We start from the raw sequence: 19,532 nt of genomic DNA, 5'->3' as shown, positions 1-19,532 counted from the left end.
CGCCTGGGAATACCAAGTGCCGTAGGCTTCTTTTTTTTTTTTTTGGCGTTGACTTGTTTTTTTCCCTTGTATCCCAAGGTGACCATCTTGGCATTTGTCAAGAGGGTTGAGCGTGCGCAAAGAGATTGCCTACAGCCACATCACCCTGAAAGCGACAAATCTCGTCTTATCTCGGAGGCTAAGCAGCGTCGGGCCTGATTCATACCTGGATGGGAGAACGCCTGGGATTACCAGGTGCCGTATTTTTTTTTTGGCGTTGACTTTTTTTTCCCCCTTGTTTCCCAAGGTGATGATCTTGGTGTTTGTCAAGAGAGTTGAGGGTGCCCAAAGCATTTGTCTACGGCCACATCATCCTGAAAGCACCCCAACTCGTTGCATCTCTGAGGCTAAGCAGGGGCGGGCCTGGTTAGTACGTAGATGGGAGAGCGCCTGGGAATACCAGGTGCTGTAGGTTTCTTTATTTTTATTTTTTGCCGTTGGCTTGTTTTTTTCCCTTGTTTCTCAAGGTGACCATCTTGGGGTTTGTCAAAGAGGGTTGAGGATGCCCAAGAGATTGCTTACGGGCCATATCACCATAAAAGCGCCCAATCTCATCTGATCTCCGAGGCTAAGCAGGGTTGGGCCTAGTGACTATCTTTGCGTTTGTCAAGAGGGATGAGGGTGCCCAAAGAGATTGCCTATGGGTAGGGTCGGGCCTGGTAAGTACCTGGATGGGAGACCGCCTGGGAATGCAAGGTGCTGTAGGTTTCCTTCTTTTTTTTTTTTTTTTTTGGGGGGGGCGTTGACTTATTTTTTCCCTTGTTTCCCAAGGTGAATCTTGGTGTTTGTCAAGGGGGTTGAGGATGTCCAAAAAGATTGGCTACGGCCACATCACCTTGAAAGAGCCCCATCTTGTCTCACCTCGGGGGCTAAGCAGGGGCTGAGCCTGATTAATACCTGGATGGCAGACCGCCTGGGAATACCAGGCCCCTGGGCTTCTTTTCTTTTTTTGCATTTTCTTGTTTTTTTCCCTTGTTTCCCAAGGTGACTATCTTGGTGTTTGTCAAGATGGTTCAGGGCGTCCAAAGAAATTGCCTATGGCCACATCACCCTGAAAGCGACCAATCTCGTCTAATCTCAGAGGCTAAGCAGGGTCAGGCCTGGATAGTACTTGGATGGGAGACTGCCTGGGAATACCAGGTGGCATAGGCTTCTTTTTTCTTTTTTCTTTTTTTGCCGTTGACTTATTTTCCCTTGTTTACCAAGGTGACCATCTTGGCGTTTTTCAAGAGAGTTCAGGGTGCCCAAAGCGATTGCCTAAGGCCACATCTCCCTGAAAGCAACCAATCTCGTCTGATCTCGGAGGCTTTGCAGGGTCGGGCCTGGTTAGAACCTGGGTGGGAGACCCCCTGGGAATACCTAGTGCCGTAGGTTTCTTTTTTTTTTTTTGGCGTTGACTTGTTTTTTGTCCTTTGTTTCCCAAGGTGACCATCTTGGCGTTTGTCAAGAGGGTTGAGGGTGCCGAATGAGATTTCCTATGGCCACATCACCCTGAAAGTGCTCGATCTTGTCTGATCTCGGAGGCTGAGCAGCGTCTGACCTGGTTAGTAACAAAAGGGAGACCTCCTGGGCAGTGGCGGCTGGTGAAGTTTTAGGATGGGGGGCGCAAGACCACACCCCCTCAGATTTGCCCCCCCACTTATCACAAGCCACACCCCTTATTGAATCAACATCATATACCAGGCTGCACATTATACACTGGGCTCTACTAAAGCAGATGAATCATGCCTATCTTGTGTATAACCACATCAGGCACCTTTTCTGCAACCTGTAAATCGCACATATTTGCATTCTGCAACCTGTAAATCACACATGTCTGCCTTCTGCAACCTGTAAATCACACATATCTGCCTTCTGCAACCTGTAAATCACACATATCTGCATTATGTAAATAGCACATAACTGCGTTCTGCAACCTGTAAATTGCACATATCTGCATTCTACAACCTGTAAATTGCCCATATCTGCATTCTGCAACATGTAAATCACACATATCTGCATTCTGTAAATCGCATTCTGTAAATCGCACATATCTGCATTCTGTAAATCGCACATATCTGCATTCTCTAAATCGCATTCTGTAAATCGCACATATCTGCATTCTGTAAATCGCACATATCTGCAACCTGTAAATAGCACATATCTACAACCTGTAAATCGCACATATCTGCATTCTGCAACCTGTAAATTGCCCATATCTGCATTCTGCAACATGTAAATAGGACATATCTGCATTCTGTAAATCGCACATATCTGCATTCTGTAAATCACACATCTGCATTCTGTAAATTGCACATATCTACAACCTGTAAATTGCACATATCTACAACATGCAAATCGCACATATTTACAACCTGTAAATTGCACATATCTACAACCTGTAAGTAGCACATATCTACAATGTTTAAATAGCACATATCTGCGTTCTGTAAATCGCACATATCTGCAGCCTGTAAATAGCACATATCTACAACCTGTAAATCACACATCTGCATTCTGCAACCTGTAAATCACACATATCTGCCTTCTACAAACTGTAAATCACACATATCTGCATTCTGTAAATCACACATATCTGCATTCTGTAAATCACACATAACTGCATTCTGCAACCTGTAAATTGCAAATATCTGCATTCTATAAATCGCACATAACTGCGTTCTGCAACCTGTAAATTGCACATATCTGCATTCTGCAACCTATAAATTGCCCATATCTGCATTCTGCAACATGTAAATCGCACATATCTGCATTCTGTAAATCGCATTCTGTAAATCGCACATATCTGCATTCTGTAAATCGCACATATCTGCAACCTGTAAATAGCACATATCTACAACCTGTAAACCGCACATATCTGCATTCTACAACCTGTAAATTGCCCATATCTGCATTCTGCAACATGTAAATCTCACATATCTACATTCTGTAAATCACATTCTGTAAATCGCACATATTTGCATTCTGTAAATCCCATGGATGACCACACACAACACCCCTGGGTTTTTTCTTTCCTTGGAAGCGGAGAAGGCGTTCGACAGAGTGGCCTGGGACTATATGCTAGCAGTACTACGCAAAGTGGGCCTTGGAGAGCAACTCCTCAAATATATTATGGCATTATACTCGTTCCCGACAGCTAGAATCAAAACTAATGGTCACCTGTCGGACGCCTTCTCCCTATCCAACGGAACTAGGCAGGGATGTCCCCTTTCACCACTAATTTTCGTCCTCACTATGGAACCAATGCTTCAAAGAATCAGGGCAAACCCATCCATTAAAGGGGTGTAGATAAACGGCGTCCAACATAAGGTGGCGGCATACGCCGACGATGTGCTTCTATTCTTGTCTGACCCAGTCACCACGATACCCAACCTGCTAAAAGATTTTTCCCTATTCAAGGAACTCTCAAACCTACAAATCAACTTTGGTAAATCTAAAGCCCTTAACATCACATTGCCGGAAGCCATTGTCCAACAATGCAAAGCGAATTTTCCATTTGGCTGGGAAAGGCATTCCATTACATATTTGGGAATTCAACTCCCAGCCAAATTAGGAGATCTATATCCCAGAAAATTTCTCCCACTTCTCAACACCATTAGGCAGGATCTTGAGAACTGGCATAAGCAGTCGTTCTCTTGGTTTGGCAGAGCGGCGATTCTCAAAATGAACACTCTTCCCAGTCTTCTGTACCTTTTACAGACAATTCCAATAAAGCTTCCCCAAACATTCTTTTCTACTTACAAAAGTTTATGTTTGAAATTCCTATGGGCAGATAAATCTCCTCGCATCAAGTGGTCCATCCTGACCAAGTCTATTAGGCAGGGAGGTATAGGACTCCTGGATGTACAAAAATACCACTGGGCATGCCTCCTGTCCAGGATCATAGACTGGCACATACACGGGGAATTCAAAGCTTGGGTACGGCTGGAGGGAGCTTTCTCCTCATTACCATTACAACACCTACCTTGGCTCAGCACAAAATCCACGCCACAAGCACTTTTGCAACACCCTTTAATAGGCCCAACCATAACTATTTTCCGAAACGTCTGTCGAAAGACTCGGATAGCTTCGGTCCCGGGTCCATTAACCCCTCTGGAAGGGAACCCAGACTTCTCTCCGGGCATGCCAAATCATCCAGCACTTTCCAGCAATCCAACAAACGCTAGAAAAGCAGGTGCGTTCTTCAAAAAGGGGGAGTTGATCCCTTTCCATGACCTTCCAATTCACTTTCCAGACAGGGTAGTACCTTTCTTTCAATTCCTCCAAATCCGACATTTCCTACTCAAGACAGCCACGCCACAACAATGGAGCAGGGATCTCACACCTTTTGAGATGCTGTGTACTAGTGACGAACCCATCAGACATGTCATATCAGAGCTATACACCATCCTATCTCCCAAGCCTTCAAAGTCAGACAACCCATGCATACAAAGATGGGAAAATGATCTGAATATCTCCCTGATGCAGGAGGAATGGGACAATATTTGGCTAAACATACATAAGGGCTCCCTGAACGTATCAGTACAGGAAAACGGTTACAAACTGTTCTCGCGCTGGTACAAAACACCCGAACGTCTTCACAAGTGTTACCCACAAATCCCTCCCACCTGTTGGAGGTGTGAAAGAGCCACAGGAAATATCATGCACATATGGTGGGAATGTGATAGAATCCAACCTTTCTGGGCAGAGGTTGGTCGCCTCATTTCGAAAATCACTACATATACTCCTGAGTTTACCACAGCCCTATTCCTACTTCACCACACAGCATTGCCCCAACGGCAATAAAGGAAATCCCTCATGCATCATTTGATAAATGCAGCAAAATTATGCATACCTACACGATGGAAATCCACCACCCCTCCCAGCATTGCTGAGTGGTTACAGAGGGTAAATAAGATTGCAGAGATGGAAGCTATCATACACCAGGTCAAGGAAACCTCACACAAATTTCAGACAACTTGGGCATGCTGGCTACAGTTTCAACAAACTGAGGAATATAAAAAACTCTTACGCAGTCTATAGCTTGACCTGAGGGATGACCCCCACCTAAATAATTACACTGATCTAAATTTGCTGATATCTATCCCAATCCTCAATCCTAATCCCTATACACTACTCTGATTCGTTCCCTTACCCATCAGTTTAGGTGTCACAATCCAAAGGCCAGATGGTCAATTCATGTTTAGACCCCCAGACCCCGCCTGGTCGGTATTAACCTTTAGCACACAGTGTCTCCAAGACATAAGATGGGCTGGCATAATAAACGTACATAGAAACGAGGTGGCCATATGCAACCAATGCTAATTTGAGATCCCCATCCCTCTCACAGTCAGATCCCCGTGGGGGTGGGAGGGTTGGGGATAGAATCACCAGTTCCAGAGCTCTTGCAGAGCAGCCCAAGGAGATGTAGGTTTAATCTCTACTTAGTTAACGATCAGTTGTTGTTAACAATACAAAATAAGTCCAATTATTACTCGACAGAGCCTTGTAGGATGGGGAAAATACTAGGACTAGGTTTGACGGTTCTTGCATTACTTTGAATTGTTGATCTTTTGTTCTTTGTTACATCCTACCTGTTCATGCTAAAAGTGTACTTGTACTTTTCTGTTATGTACTTGTGAGTGACATTACTTCAATAAAAAGTTTCAACATTAAAAAAAAAAAGAATACGTCACCTGGTATTCCCTGGCGGTTTCCCATCCAGGTGCTAACCAGGCCCGAACCTGCTTAGCATCTGAGATCAGATGAGATTGGGCACATTCATAGTACCTTGAATGCGCCCAATCTCGTCTGATCTCCATGGCTAAGCAGGGTCGGGCCTGGTTAGTACCTGGATGGGAGACCGCCTGGGAATACTAGGAGCTGTAGGCTTTTTTAAAAATTTTTAACGTTTTATTTTTCTGCTTTTTTGACGAGGTGACCATCTTGGCATTTGTCAAGAGGGTTGAGAGTGGCCAGCAAGATCGCCTGTGGCCACATCACCCTGAATGCACCCGATCTCGTCTGATCTTGGATGGTAAGCAGAGTCAGTTCTGGTTAGTACCTGGATGGGAGACTGCCTGGGAATACCAGGTGCCGTAGGCTATTTTTAATATGTTGTTGGCGTCGACGACCTGTTTTGTTTTTCTGCTTGTTTGCAGAGGTGACCATCTTGGCGTTTGTCAAGAGGGTTGAGAGTGGCCAACAAGACTGCCTACGGCCACATCACCCTGAATGCGCTCAATCTCGTCTGATCTCGGATGCTAAGCAGGGTTGGGCCTGCCAGGGGGTGGGCATTGTGATACTTGTCTCCACCCGGGCCCAGGGATATGATGCTCCTCTGGTGTTCTTTTGCGGCAGAGCTCGCTATGGCTCAGATGAGGCTGCTGTCCTGGAACGTCCGGGGACTGAACGATAAATTAAAACGCTCCTTGGTATGGGCATATCTTAAGCAGCATAGCCTGAATGTGTGCATCCTACAGGAGACACATCTTGTGGGGGGTAGGATCTTGAGGCAGTGGGTGGGCAGGGGTTATCACTCTACGTACTAGTGCTATGCACAAGGGGTTAGTATACTGATACATAAATCCCTGACGTGTGAAATACTGAATGTCCAACTGGACCCGGGGAGCAGATATGTGATCCTGCATGCTGTTATAGACACGGTGGAAATGGTAATTGTGGGTCTTTACATCCCGCCACCGGCTGCCACTGCCCTGTTAAAGCTACTGGTTACCCCACCGATAACATTATTATAGCGGGTGATTTTAACATGGTACCTGTGGTGGCGATTTTGAAATATAATATTTATATCAAAGAGCTTAAAAGAAACCATTCTGAAGACCTTCCAATTAAATCTCCATGCCCCGTTATATATGTATGAATATGTGTATATATGTGGATGTATATATGGGGATATAGGATGGTATGTATGTGTGTATGTATGTGTATATATATATTTGGGAAGGGACTGGATGTTTTCAGGGTTATATGTAGATGGAGATGGACAGCTCACGAGAACCATTGAATGGCCCCCAGGTGTTCAGTGTATTCCCTTTTGTTTTGTCTTTTATCTGTGTAGACAGTAAGGCACCATCCCACCAGGGGACATTAACATGCTAATGTCGGAACTGTTTGGGGTTTAACGATAAAAGCAAATTGTTAGACATGCTGGCTCCGGTCGTTCAGGCCTGACCTAGGGATGGTTCTTGGAGCTTGAGAATTAACCAATCAGAGTGTGAGCCATCCTGAACCAATCAGCATGTAGACTTGAGAATCGGCCAATCAGAGGTTGATGCAAACTCAGAGCCAATGGGTGTGTTCCATCTTCTGATTGGCCGAGAATGCATATAAAATAGGGCAAGAATTAGCTTATAGCTCTCTTGAGTTCCAGACCATCGGAAGTCCGTGTAACGTATACTTGTATCTCTTTCTTTCTCTCTCTCTCTCTCTCTCTCCCTCTTCATCATGTCTCTTTGTCATTTCTAATTATTTCTTTCTTAGGACTTATCTTGAAATATTGATAAATATATTTAAAGTGTATGTCTGTTGTAACCATATGACCTAAATTATCTTGGCAGCTAAAGCAACACTGTACTTGTAACGTCACTTGAGTTATATGATAAGTTCTAATTATTCTAAAGTTTATTTTCTGTATAAATAAATGTAATCGTTTATCTTTTCGCCTTGTTATCGTTCGTTTTTATTCTTCTGTAGACAAAGGTTTAATCACTTATTTCTTGTATCGTTAGTCATTTAAGTGAGATAAAAAAGTAGCCAAAACAAATGGTGCCCTTCGTGTGAGGAAGCTTAACGTTTGAGCAAAGTGGGATTTTGTATGTGGAGGACGAGACAAACTCCAGAAACGGTAAGAATTTTTATGTCATTGTTTGTATGCCTGTCTTCCCTGTAGGACCATCAAACTAACAAGCTTCTTTGAACATTGTTTATATTTATATAACCTTTTGTCTGTATTAATACTTTGATGAGACTGATATGAACAGTATAAGTGAAATAAAATTGTACTGAGCGTGTATGAGAAGACATCCTGCTCGATTGGGCCAAAATTGCGGGAGGGTATCAGAGTGAATGATAGGGGCTCTGATTGGACGCTTGAAGGCAGTAAAAAAGAATTAGGATCTGGGCCTTTCTGCCAACAAGCGCTTCTGGTTGACCCTTGCATGAGTCTAGGTCAAGACGCTTCCCAATCTTTGAGATTGAAATGCACCTGTGGGCCTAGATCACACTGAATGTCCTTGATGTGTATGAATCTATCTTTCTGTGTAAACTACTAACTGGGTATCGTAAGCATTGTAATTACTGCGAAGTCGTATTGCAATTAGGTGTGCATCAGTTAACTACCTCCTGTACTACAAGCACGCATAGGCTCCTGATTATCCAAGTTTGTGCTCAACATTCTTGAGATAATAGAAGTAATAACCTTTTGTTAAGCATTTCTTTTGGAATACTTCAGAAAAGTCCACGGGGAGATTGAACTATTATAGTTTGGATAATCTCCAGGCTAATTTTTTTGAAGGACTATAGTCAGAGCAGGGAACATTCGGAGTAGTACGCTAGCAGCCCGCACAGGCCGTGTACAATAATCGGAGATGCGGGGCCGGTTATAGTGATAAAGGCGCAAACAATAACCGCTCCAAAAAAAAAAGAGTAAAGCGCCAGGTTCTCTGCACGCAGAGCCTGAGGAAAAAAAAACTGTTCTGACAAGTAGTGAAAAAAAAAGCAGCAACGGTGACAGGGGCGGGGCCTGTCAACCCAATTCTTGGCCAGAGAGTAGCTACCTCTGGGGTAAAAACAACCTGTAAAAAGGTTGGGGAAATCAAAGTCCAGTGTCCGAAAAGGATGGGTAATCGAATCGCTTCAAAGAGGGCGTCTAACCGTGGGGAACCCTACCACTTGACCCCGAAGGAAGAGATGATAGATAAATATGGGCTTTGGGTTGTGAAATATATGCAAGATTGGGATCAGTGGACTGGCAAGAAATATTCCAAAAGAGGTACTTTTAAGCCAAAAGCTTGGGAAGTCCTGTGGTACAATCACCACGGGAAGATGACACGGACAAATGAAAGAGATGTGTGGAGCGCATGGATGGTAGAAACCATGCATAAAACTGATGATGTGAATATTTTTACGGTGGGAGTTAAGGAGAAAACGCACAAAATGATGCTGCGAAGTAGGGATAAGCAGGGACAGCCACTAGAACCACATCCCCAGTGTAGTGACAGTGATGAACAGGGGGACGATGAGGAATCTACAGGAGTGGGGCCTTATACAATCGCCCGTTCCTTATTGGCGAGATACTCAGAAGCTGATAGGAATGGTCATCTATCAGCAGATGACAAAAAGGGGAAGCCACAACTGGCTGCAAAGTTTAACACCCCCTTTAAAACCCCCAATGAATCACAGAACAACTCTTTGTGTGAAACATTGAACCATAAGGCAATGATTGGGTCAAGGGGGAGAAGGCTCCCCAGTTCCAGGGACCATATACCATCAGAAGGGATACTTTTTTCCCCTCTGACGGAAGAACCTCCTGGATATAGTAACCCCCCATTTACTGGCTGCGAGCCAGCATTCTCCCCGAAACGGCAGTCAGCTAGCAATTCTGCTGCGGCAAGCAATATGGGCCGTTCTACTACAGAGTACACAGCCTATGTACCTTTATACCCCCAAGTAACTAGCACCCCACAGCAAGGACCTGTGTGGAGGCAATCAAATGGGGAAAGGATATCACCCAATGTGGGCACACCTGCGTATCATGGGACTGTTAATGCCACATTTCAGGGCACTTTTCAGTTGGATAAAGTGCCCCCACCTGGCAGAAATAATATTCCCCAGTCTTATTGGGATTCTGCGACAGAATCCAAAAACACCAATCCACAACTGATTTCTTTTTCAGATGACATATCTGTCTATCCTGTAAGAGAACAGGTGGTTTATGACAACAGTGGGAGATCCATGGGAAAGGTGACACATCACGTGCCATGGACTCCCTCAGAGATTAAGGGATTTCTGAGTGTTATTCCCCCATCCAAGGACAGATCCTATTAAATTTTCCAAAGAGCTGCTGGACATCCAGGCAAGCTACAATGCAAACTGGAGTGATATACTTCAAATAATGAAAAGGGTTTGTGGAGATGGGGACTTCAATGAAATCCTTAGTAAAACTAATATTCCACGGACCCTGTATGTTGACTCCAGCCAATTGGCACAGTTGATTAAAACAGTCTATCCTCCCCAGTCGTGGACCAAGGTGTCAGGAGTGATCCAAAGTCCAAAGGAAGATTGTATGACATACTACAATCACTTTAAACAAGCTGTGGAATCAGCTGGTGGGGACATCACTAACAGTGCCCTATCACCCGTATTGATACATAGCTTTATTACAGGGTTAAGAGGAAACAGCCGGGAAAAACTGATGACTGCAAATCCAGACTGGAGAGATAAGCCCCTCTCCTCTTTGTTGTCACTTGCAACTGCTATTGAAAGGAACATAGCAGATTGGGAGTCACAAAAACCTCAAAAGATCTGCATTGTCTCTGATCAGTTGAACAGTGCAGATCCTGGACAGAAACCAAAAGAAAAAACTGTTTGTTTCAACTGCCGTAAGCCTGGTCACTACAGGAAGAATTGTAAATCTCCAAAACAAAATAGGCCACCACGACAGGAGAGCGAATCTGAAAAAGACCTCAAGTGATGGGGAGAGCTCCCGGTGTTGCCTGTAATCTCGACAAATGAGGAAGGTAGTGCTTATGTACAAATGCAAGTAAATAATCAGACCCTAAACCTATTAATAGACACCGGGGCAGCTCGTATCATTTTAAAATCCAGTGAGGTGAATCTTCCCGTTCAAAATACCGTGAGAGGAGTTGGACTAGGGGGTATATCATATCCCCTATTTGAAACCACTCCCACAAAAGTTCGAGTTGGACCCTTTCAAACTGAAGCCTCCCTGCTCTTGAGCGATTCAGTTCCTTGCAATTTGCTGGGAAAAGATTTGCTCTCATAAATGAGAGCTCAAATACAATTTACTGAGGATGGAGTGGAAGTAAACATCTCTTCCGATCCTGGCCAACACCAAATGGTAGAAACCTGGGATAGCATCATTGCTTTGTGTAAATTGGAACAGGACGCAAGCTCTACCGAAAGCTTGCCAAATGATTTAATCAAAAGCACCAATCCAGAGGTTTGGGCTAAAGAGGGGAACACGGGACTTATGATCCGCTGCCCCCCTGTTAGGATCAAACTAAAACCCGATGCTATCATTCCTAGATTACCTCAGTATCCCTTGAAATTGGCTCAATTGGAGGGAATCAGAGACCAAATCAAACACCTCCTTAAAGAGGCTATATTGGTGAAAGTGAGTTCTCCAGCTAATACCCCGTTGTACCCTGTGAAAAAACCAGGCCGGAACGTTTACCGGATGGTACAAGATCTGAGTGCAATTAACAAAATCATCTAAGAGTAGTACCAAACCCTCACACTATTCTATGTAACGTCATCCCTTCTAATCAATATTTTACAGTTATGGATTTGAAGGGTGCTTTTTTCACGGTACCACTCCATCCCGACTGTCAGTACCTCTTTGCCTTCAGTTTTGAACTGCAGCATTATACCTGGAGTAGATTACCCATGGGTATGGTATCTAGCCCTAATGAATACAGCAAAGCAATGAAAGAATGCTTGGACAGGTGGCACTGCCCTGAGGGTATCACTCTCCTTCAGTATGTGGATGACTTACTGATTGGAGGCGACACAAGAGAGGCATGTAGAGAGGCCACTATCTCCTTGTTGAATCACCTTGGAGAGGAAGGATGCAGAGTATCCCCCGCCAAGTTACAATACAACTTGGACCGAGTTGTGTTTTTGGGGCATTGAATCTCCAAAGGAAAAAAACACTTGACACAAGACCGAAAGAAGGCTATTCTGAATAGCAAAATGCCACAAAATGCAAAACAATTGAGGGGATTCCTAGGGTTGGTTGGATATTGCCGACAATGGATACCAGAAATGTCCAATGTTTGTAAGCCCCTTTATGACTCGATAAACATACAGGGGAAATTGGAACTCAGTGAAGGGCAAATACAGGCTATACATACCTTAAAAGCTGCAATCAGTGAAGCCCCCGTTTTGGGCCTGCCAGATTATACCAAGGTATTCCGGCTTTACTGTCATGAGTCCAGAGGCCACGCGGCTGGAGTCCTGACACAGGAACATGGAGGACATGACAAGCCCATTGGCTACTACAGTTGTCAGATTGACACCGTTGTCGATGCAATGGCACCCTGTCTGAGGGCGGTAGCAGCAGCTGCTGAGATGCTGACTAAAACGGCAGACATTGTGCTAGGGAACCCGTTAGAAGTTTATGTACCCCATGAGGTTCGCGTGGTCATGCAGAACCTGACCACAAAACACATTTCGTCAGCAAGATTGACCAGATATGAACTGGCACTTTTAACGCCCACAAATATTACCCTCAAAAGGTGTGCAAAATTAAATCCAGCTACATTGCTACCAGAGACATTGCAAGATGAAATGGAAAGCCATGACTGCAGTGCAGAAATGGAGGATCACTATCTGGAAGCACAGAGAGTAAAAGACACCCCCATTCACAATGCTGACCTCACCGTTTTTGTAGATGGGTCCCACTTCTATACTGAAGAAGGGCACCCTGTTACTGGTTATTCCGTAGTCACCAAGGATGCAATCCTTTTCCAAGGAAAACTACCTGGGCATCATTCCGCCCAGGTAGCAGAGCTTATGGCTCTCATGCAAGCTTGCATAGTAGGGAAAGAAAAAAAACTCAATGTCTACACTGACTCAAGATATGCTTTTGGCATATGTCACGATTTTGGCCAACTATGGAAACTGAGAGGCTTCCTAACCACCTGTGGAAAACCTATCAAGCATGGTGAGCTCATTAAGAAAGTCCTTGAGGCACTTTGGTTCCCAGAGGAAATAGCAGTCTTAAAATGTGCAGCACACACCAGGGGCATGGATAAAGTCTCACTTGGAAATGCTAAAGCAGATACCGCTGCAAAGGCAGCTGCATTAACTGGTACTGAGTCTGTGGAAATCTTCCTGGCCACACCTTGCTCTGACAGTCCTGATCAGATAGATTTGACTGTTCTGGAGAAATTGCAAGTGCAAACAGATGAAAAGACAAAACAGAAGTGGCGAGACCAGGGATGTAGAGAAACAGTTGGACTTTGGGCCCATGAGGATGGTAGGTACTGTGCCCCCCCAACACTGTATCCATATTTGGCTGAGGCATCGCACGGCCCCTCCCATCTGTCCAAAGGAGCCATGGTCTCCACAATCACATCTCACTGGGTGGCCCCCGGATTCACCACTGTTGCAGAGAGATTCTGTCAAGCATGTGAAACATGTCAAATACATAATCCTGGGAGGCTTGTCAAAACCCCAACTAAGCATTTGCCCAAAGCACAGTATCCCTTCCAGAGACTGCAGATTGATTACATTCAATTGCCAAAATGCCAACAATTCCAATATGTCCTAGTGTGTGTAGACATGTTTTCACGATGGGTAGAAGCTTGGCCGGTAGCCAATGCTACTGCGTCCGTCACCGCAAAGAAGCTATTGCAGGAAATCGTGTGCAGGTATGGCCTAATGGAGACCATAGAATCTGATCAAGGGAGCCATTTCACAGGCCAAGTGATGGCTGAGGTTATGGAAGGACTCCAAATTGAACAAAAGTTCCATACTCCCTATCACCCTCAGGCATCCGGGAAGGTGGAAAGGTATAATGGAGTGATCAAGAATAGACTAGCCAAAATTTGTGAAAATACGCGCTTAACATGGGTGCAAGCTCTCCCTCTGGTATTGAAATCCATGAGACATACTCCTAGGGGTCCGGAAAAACTATCTCCATTTGAGATATTGTTTGGGAGACCTCCAATGACAGGATTGTTTTTCCCACAAGAGATGACATTAATGCATTGTTCCTTAAAGATGTATGTGCAGGAATTACATAAGCAGCTCACCAAGTTGCATGCCCAAGTGTTCTCTTCTATTCCAGACCCCAATTTTGACGGTAAATCTCACTCCCTACAGCCTGGAGATTGGATGGTGATCAAGAAATTTCAACGAAGAGGACTGGAGCCCAGGTTTGAGGGTCCCTACCAGGTATTGCTGACCACCCCCACCTCAGTGAAGATGGAGGGAAAAATCTCTTGGGTGCATGCTTCTCATTGCAAACAAGTTCAAAAGGAGGTTTAGGACGCTGGGAGGGATGGGGACAACTCCCCTATTGTTGGGTTTACTCAGCTGGTACACTTTTGTTTCTGCTCAAGAACCATTAGCTCCTAAGAAGGAAATCCAAAAAGAACCTGTACCCTGGACCCCACCGGAGGAGTATAGTAAATGGGTAATAAAACCCGAGGGGTTTAGTCACACACAGATCCATAAGGCCGAGTGCCAGCAAGGACAACTACTCCCCCGTTACCCAATGTACTTTCATGGGTTTATACTTATTCATGCCATAGCAGGGATGGGTTTTGATGGGACCGTCCTAGAACTTAATACCGGCCTAGATCCCCACCCTTACAAATTTCATACAGCCTTTGGGGACATTGATGCAGGTTATTTACTAGATAGGCTTTGCAGTCTTGCATACTGGAAGACCAGTCCCGATGAGCGGGAGCGAATACAGCAGGTGGTGAAAGAGAGCCCTGATACCATATTGTATATAACATATCACCGAGATGAGGACATTCACTTGTGTGAAGGAGATGGGGATCCCAAGGATGTGGAATGCCTGATCCCAGGAATTTTTCCTGAAAGATCAAATGACAGTCAGTCGACCAAGAGGATGTTTGTAGACCTTGATACTGAGACCTATGAAATGTCCATAACAAATTGAACTAAGGGGTTAGAGTTATGGAGGATAAAATGCAAAAATAGCAAGTTGTATCCCGTAGATCCCACTGGGGAGAACTATGAAGGGTGGTTTATTGTTTACATCATCTTCAATCAGGGGGAAGAGAAAGAACATAAAAGGTACTATTATGATTTTCCAGAACTTGTTCAAGGGTCACTAGCGGACAAGTGTTTCCACCCTGCTGAGGGAACCCTTGAGATTCTGATTACAAAAAATCCCACCTATAATAGGAAGACACATCCACTAAATTACCTGTCAAAGAAAAAGGTTGTTTTGCAGTTGAATTGTAGTAACGCCCATCAAGCCATGTGGTATGAACGAGCAAATGTGACTCTCTCTACCAAGTATACCAACACGGTAATCTTAAAAATTAGGACCGATGCTACAAATAAACGGTATGAGGTCCTGGATTTGCAACCAAGACTGTCCATACATGCCTTTGTATTGCAAGTAATGAGGGAGACTTGTGACCCCGAAATAGAGGGTCATTATTTCATTGACACCACATATTGGCCCCCAAATCAATCCTTGGCTTTTAACAGTCCAAACCCATGGAAGTGGGATGTCCTATGCAATGGTGTGGATCTGCCTAGCGTGAATGAGTGGATGAATGGAAGGCCAATGAATGAAGAAATGAGAGGCGTGCATATGACTGTAGACTGGCAGGATCCCCAAGGGTATGATCTGGATTTAGACTTACATCTAGATGGCCCATTTGTATGGCCATTCTGCAATGCATTTGACGAAGGTTGTTGGACCTTCATGCAAATGACAAAGCTTAAGAACAATGACATATTCCCTGGGATAAGTACCCCCGTTATTGACCCTAAACGTTGGTATGCCTGGAAAGGGCGAGGAAAGATCTGTGTGACAGTTGTACGGGTACCCAATGAGTTAGATGTTCTTGTGCCGGCAAAAATTAGTTCAGACTCCTGTAAGGCTCCTATAGTGAAGGCAGCAGATCTAGTCATCCCTTTACTCTCCTCTCACTGGACAGTATTAACAGACACACAATTTATGTTATATACATGGAGGATAACCCTATCGGATTTCCGGGTGGATAAGTGGGATAAACGGTGTGCAGCCTTCACAAAGAATCAGGTATACATGTTGAAGGGGTGGTTGCAATCTGGATATTCAGAATATTCCCACACTAGAGTTAAGAGAGACCTATTAGAGACTGCCTTAGGAGCAGGGGGCGTTGCCCTGGGTAGCCTCAACACTATGGATTTAGAAGTACTCAGAAACAAGTTAGGAGGGTTGGCACAACATGTTGGGGAAGGGGTTAAGGTACAGCTAGATGTGAATCATATTCTCGAAAATCTACAACATGCTAATATCGATGCTACTGCTTCACTATCTGAGGTAATGAAACAGAAGTTCACAGGATTGATAGCGGGTTTATCCAAAGTACAGGAAAGCATCCAACTTGCTTTATCTTGCACCCAGGTACAATCAGAACTGTCCCAAAACCTCAGAGTAATGATTGCTTCTTTTTCAGCAGGACAATTTCCACTAAATTTGAGAAAACAAGCAGGTAGGGTAGTATCCAAGTTTGCTATGAGTCATATGGATTGGTGGATGACTCAATTCCATGGCTGTAAAAACTTGACTTGCACTGTCTCATCCCTGATTCCGGTTGCAGGGACTGAACATCGTGCTTATACCACAGTCAATTTGGGTACTATCCTATCGGGCTCTACCGTATTACACCCCCGAGTCCATCATGATCTGATGGTTTATGAGTCCGGACAACCTCAAATGATTGATACTGATGGGTGCTGGAGAAAGGAATGGGTGGTGTTATGCCAAGGGAAGCAGGACAGAATCCTGAGACAACAATGCTGGCACAAGAAAGGGTCATGTCTTATGGATGCCGAGGAAATGTCCCAACCTTATGTAAAATACTTGGGGCAAGGGTATTGGTGCTGGTATCAAACGTCCAGTGATGCCCTCTATTCTGCATACGGGTTGAACTGCACTCAGCGGGGCACACTACCTCCTGTCCTTGGAGTAGATATAGCAGGGACACAAGGGCGGACCCCTATTACCCCAGAGAAAAGGCTTGATATCAAACCTGATACCCCCATACATTTACAAAAACTTCCTCTGGGATTTGGGGCTGAGTTAAAAGCTTGGCTAGTTGATTTCGGACAACAGGATGAAATACTAAATGTGCTGAGAGATACTGAGAAACAAGCCACCATACGTCTCACTCATGATCAAAATAGATTGATCCAAGTATCCCATGCTTTAGACGCAGATGCTAAGGTTTCCTGGTGGGAAAGTCTATTTGGGTACAGCCCTAACGCTACAGCTTTCCTAAACATTTTGCTCCACCCTGTTGTTGTCCTAATCTGTGCAGCCTTATTACTTTCCCTGATACAATTAGTAATGTGCATTACTATCAGGAGAATGAACACCAAAGCTATGAGAATGTGTACCTCAACCAGGTATCTTCTCTCAAGGCCACTAAACTCCTAAACAAACCTCCGAGAGAACCTGATCCAATCCAGGCCAGTACAAAGAATTTGTGCATTTAAGAGAGGACCCTAGAACTATATTTTTTCTTGTTTTTGGTGTCCTAGGGATAAGCCTCTTCAATTTGTATTAATAATGTGCAGTCAGGTTTATCTAAATTCTAAAAGTTCTAATCATTTTTTTCTTTTTTTCCTCCCTCTCGTGGCTAATATCCGCGTACCTGACCTGCAAAAATACTGCTAATTACTAGTATGGGAGAAGAGTTTAAAAAAAAAAAAAAAAAAAGGAACTATATTCGTTAGTTATTTTTATTGTTTTTATTATTTGTTGTTATTTTTTTGTTCCGACTGATGTATTCGTTTTTTAATACAGATTCCATGCTCTTTAACAGTCTTAGTTGGAGCAGCATTAAATCTGTAATTTTTTGTTTTGTTGGTTTCCTTCTCACTATTATTCCCACTATTTTCTGGTTCACTTTCATTACTCACCTCTCTTGCGTTCCTTTTCCTTCTTCAATAGTATGTTAAGTTTTTCCTTCGGTTTCTACCATCTATCTCCTCCAGATAATGTCATTTCTGTGTAAAAGGATTTTTCCTGCCTACCAGTACCATACGTTTAACCAAAGTATCCCTGGACATCCTGTGTTTTTTATGTCTCAATGTAATGCTACCCTCCTAGTCTAACTACCGCTTTAACCTGAGCCCTGCGAGCCGGTGTGGTGAACCCAGGGACCGGGCAATAACAGGCAGTGTTGACTATCCCTACCATCAAGGGCCATGGATGATACTGGCTGTTGCCTGGACTCTGTTCCCTGTGGGGAGCCCCCTCTACTCGTCCACATCGCACCCCTTACAAGTCATAGTGTCTAACCCGTTGCTCCCATCTGACATTCCTCCACTATCTGTATACTGACATTCTCCATTTTTCTGTTTTGTTTTTTTGTATCCATGCACGGCTGTCCAGAGGCCCGCCCAACCACCACCGGAAGACAACCAAGTCATCTCCTGAGACAAGAGCAACACATAAGACTCTCCTGAACTGTCCTTCACCATGCTGAACAGTGCTGTCTCGAGGTCCGATCCAATTGGAGCAACCATTACATGGTCTTATCAAGTTACAGGACCAGTTATGCCAGGATCCTGCCATCAATGTTGGAGTTCCACTTTTCCAAGGCAGAGGGGCGATGAAACATTGCAATACAGACACTCATGGTTTGGATGTGAAGTCTCAAGGGCACCAGGATTTCTTTGCTGTCTCAAGCTTACACGGAGGAGTTCCGGTGGGTTCAAGAAAGGAAGAGGAAGCCGTGGTGGCGTTGGGGGAAAAATTGGGACTTCTGGGCTGTTGTGGGTGGGTACAAAATCACTGAACCAGGGTGTCAGTTCAAGAATGAACTTCAGGGGGAACTGTGGTGGCGATTTTGAAATATAATATTTATATCAAAGAGCTTAAAAGAAACCATTCTGAAGACCTTCCAAATAAATCTCCATGCCCCGTTATATATGTATGAATATGTGTATATATGTGGATGTATATATGGGGATATAGGATGGCATGTATGTGTGTGTGTATGTATGTATGTATATGTGTATATATATATATATATATATATATATATATATATATATATATGTGTGTGTGTGTGTGTGTGTGTGTGTGTGTGTGTGTGTGTGTATATATATATATATATATATATATATATATATATATATATATATATATATGTGTATATATATATATATATATATGTGTGTATATATATATATATATATATATATATGTGTATATATATATATATGTGTATATATATATATATTTGGGAAGGGACTGGATGTTTTCAGGGTTATATGTAAGATGGACAGCTCATGGGAACCATTGAATGGCCCCCAGGTGTTCAGTGTATTCCCTTTTGTTTTGTCTTTTATCTGTGTAGACAGTAAGGCACCATCCCACCAGGGGACATTAACATGCTGATGTCGAAACTGTTTGGGGTTTAACGATAAAAGCAAATTGTTAGACATGCTGGCTCCGGTCGTTCAGGCCTGACCTAGGGATGGTTCTTGGAGCTTGAGAATTAACCAATCAGAGTGTGAGCCATCCTGAACCAATCAGCATG

General features: G+C 43.9%; 2 pseudogenes; both read left to right on the top strand.

Moving 5' to 3' along the window:
- Positions 1-1,072: 1,072 nt before the first annotated feature.
- LOC143957563 (5S ribosomal RNA) lies at positions 1,073-1,191 on the top strand (annotated as a pseudogene).
- A 4,813-nt stretch (positions 1,192-6,004) lies between these two features.
- LOC143957347 (5S ribosomal RNA) lies at positions 6,005-6,123 on the top strand (annotated as a pseudogene).
- The last annotated feature ends 13,409 nt before the right edge of the window (positions 6,124-19,532 follow it).

The sequence above is a fragment of the Lithobates pipiens genome, unplaced genomic scaffold (assembly GCF_037356315.1).
Source record: "Lithobates pipiens isolate NorthernLeopardFrog02 unplaced genomic scaffold, aLitPip1_a1.2 Scaffold_52, whole genome shotgun sequence".
NCBI classification, from domain to species: Eukaryota; Metazoa; Chordata; class Amphibia; order Anura; family Ranidae; genus Lithobates; species Lithobates pipiens.
Note: the sequence above shows the minus strand (reverse complement) of the source record. Positions and strands in the feature narration are given on the sequence as shown.